At 35.1% G+C, this 2,716-nt stretch overlaps 1 non-coding gene across 1 annotated transcript; it reads left to right on the plus strand.

The window, feature by feature from the left end:
* Positions 1-890: 890 nt before the first annotated feature.
* Positions 891-982, plus strand: TRNAI-UAU (transfer RNA isoleucine (anticodon UAU)). Its single transcript is given in 2 exon segments — positions 891-928; positions 947-982. It is a non-coding gene; the product is annotated as a tRNA-Ile (tRNA).
* The last annotated feature ends 1,734 nt before the right edge of the window (positions 983-2,716 follow it).

The raw sequence follows: 2,716 nt of genomic DNA on the forward strand, positions 1-2,716 counted from the left end.
CACTGTCTGAATAAACCAGAGTAGTAGCCTTGCCAACGCGTGAACGGATACGGAATCAAATGCTGACTGGACGTCGATATAAGTAACGGTGAATTCCGAACCGTGCTCAAATGCATCGAGGACCTTGGTAGTGGTGGTGACTAGATTTGCAATGGTAGATCTTGACCGGGTGGCATAGTGTACAGCTTTGTACAGCAGTCTATGTGCACCAGTATCAAAAGGCTTCAATTGCAACTGCAATTGCCTGATGCACTGTGTACATCGCATGCTGCGTACATTAGTGGTCCGGGGATCACGTGTGGCTCCAAATGTTGTCAACTTTCACAGCACATTTTACTGTATATAAGTATCCAAAATGGAAAATGGTGACACTTACAGATACTCTAATATAAACCCGAAATAAAATTTATAAATTATACAGACTTTCATAAATGTTAATGGTTATGAGATCGTGTATTTTTGCAGGGGAAAAAGATTTAATATATTTTTCTGAATTTACCCGAGCACTTCTGCGTTTGATACCCCTGGTGTACATGAACTAACTTGTCGATTGGTCTCAGATCTTGGTTACCCCTCTGCCAAATTTTAACAAACAATATATCATTCCAGCGGTGGTCGATCTGTTTAGTTTGCATACACCTACAGCTGTTAACTTTTAAACATTAATTAAAGTGCACGGATTTTGAAAGTTAACATTTGTAGAATTCTTGAAATTTTCAAAATTCGCAGAGTATTAAGATTTTTAAAATAAATTAGAACCAATGGTATTGTGAGAGAGAGACTGATCAGACTTCGAACGAATTAAGCGCAATTCGTTCATACTTGTACCATGCACATCAATATAATTGAAATACTGTACTACTATAATTGTAAGAAATACCTTCACAGGTTCCCCAGTGGCGCAATTGGTTAGCGCGCGGTACTTATAAGGCAGTATCTGTGAGTGATGCCGAGGTTGTGAGTTCGAGCCTCACCTGGGGAAGTTTTCATTTTTATCTATTTACAAAATAAACCCCAAAAATAATAATAATTCAAATTTACTGTGTGTATGCACAAAATTCCACTTCACTTAGTTATTGCAGCGCTAATATTATCTGCTCTTAATTTTATCTTTTTTTCCGTTTGTGTGTATATATATATTTTAGTTTGACTGCTTAGATTAATTAAATTTTGGTGTCTATTTTCTATATATATATATATATATATCTGATAATTAAAATAAATATGATATTTAAAATAAAAACATCAGCCAGTAGTACGGCAATAATGCAGAGCGAAACGAAACGCAAAATAATATAAAATAAACAAACAGGGAAGGGAAAGTAGAGATAATAGGTCAAATGGGGCGATATGGGGCATGATGGTCAGTCTATCATTATGATCTATTATTTTGATATTTTAGTTTTTTGGTAGTTTCTTTAACCCTTTTTTGGTGATATTTCACGTCTTTTGGAACTGGTACCTTCGAGGGGGGTACCGCTAAATTATTTATAATTGGCATTATTTTAAATTTACATCTTTTTTATTAATTGGGTTTAATGACTTAATTGACTAAATTATACAGGGGATTATCGACTACCTTTTTGTCCTATTATCTCTACTTTCCCTTCCCTGTTTGTTTATTTTATATTATTTTGCGTTTCGTTTCGCTCTGCATTATTGCCGTACTACTGGCTGATGTTTTTATTTTAAATATCATATTTATTTTAATTATCAGATATAATTAGGCATCATGTGGAGGATGTGCATTTGCTGCCTCTAATGATAGCTACATAGCCATATTTATTTATTTTTATTACTTTTGCCTAACTTTTACCTCACATAATATATATATATATATTATCTTTCCATGACCGCTTCCTCTCTGGGAACGGAAATAAATATAAATAAATAATTAATTAAATCATTAATTAACATTAGGGTCGTAGTTGCGCGACCACAAGCACCAGTGAGCAAATGTTAGAGCAACTTAGCTGAAGAGCTGTTGTAGAGTAAACCAGATAAGTTCTGTGAAGACAGGCTCTACGCAAATGAGATCCTTTAGAAGTTCCAGCTCATGAATCTATGATGATTATCTGCTCCTGGACAGTTTTGACTGCCGCATTCACCTTATTTCTTTTGCCTATCTGTATTTAACTACAAACTTTGTTTTTGCTATCTTGCATTGGTAAGTTGATTCTTGTAATTTTCCTGTAATATTGACGAAAGCCTACATTACACTGCAGCAACAACAAAATTAAAAATAAATAAATAATAAGTCGCTGAAAAGAATTACGGAAAGATTATTTCTAAACGAAAAAAAAAAAAAAATGGGAGCGAAGACCTGGGTTGAGATCTGTATTCTAGAGTTAAGGTATTCCAAGCACTCGTGGGTAGCACAGTTCGTAGGATTGCCGTTATCCCCACACGGGATGGAGATGACCTGAATTCGAGTTTTTATGGGCTTTTTCAAAACTTGGCTGAGTTATTCGTTCTCAGGCGAGGGTAGCATGGTTTTTACTCCCGGACACTCGAGTTTTTCGTCCAGCAAACAGAAAATCGACCACATGACATGCAATTTACAGACAAAAAGCTTATTACCACCTGATGGCTTGGTTAGCCATGGCACTAGGCCAAAACAATCGAATACAACCCAATTTTAATGTCCTCACCAAATTCAATTAACATTTCGTTATTCCAAAATTTCATTGCTAAAAACAAATAATATATACAGAAT

This window comes from Mastigoproctus giganteus, chromosome 13 (genome assembly GCF_048544385.1).
Source record: "Mastigoproctus giganteus isolate SK-2022 chromosome 13, ASM4854438v1, whole genome shotgun sequence".
Taxonomy (NCBI): Eukaryota; Metazoa; Arthropoda; class Arachnida; order Uropygi; family Thelyphonidae; genus Mastigoproctus; species Mastigoproctus giganteus.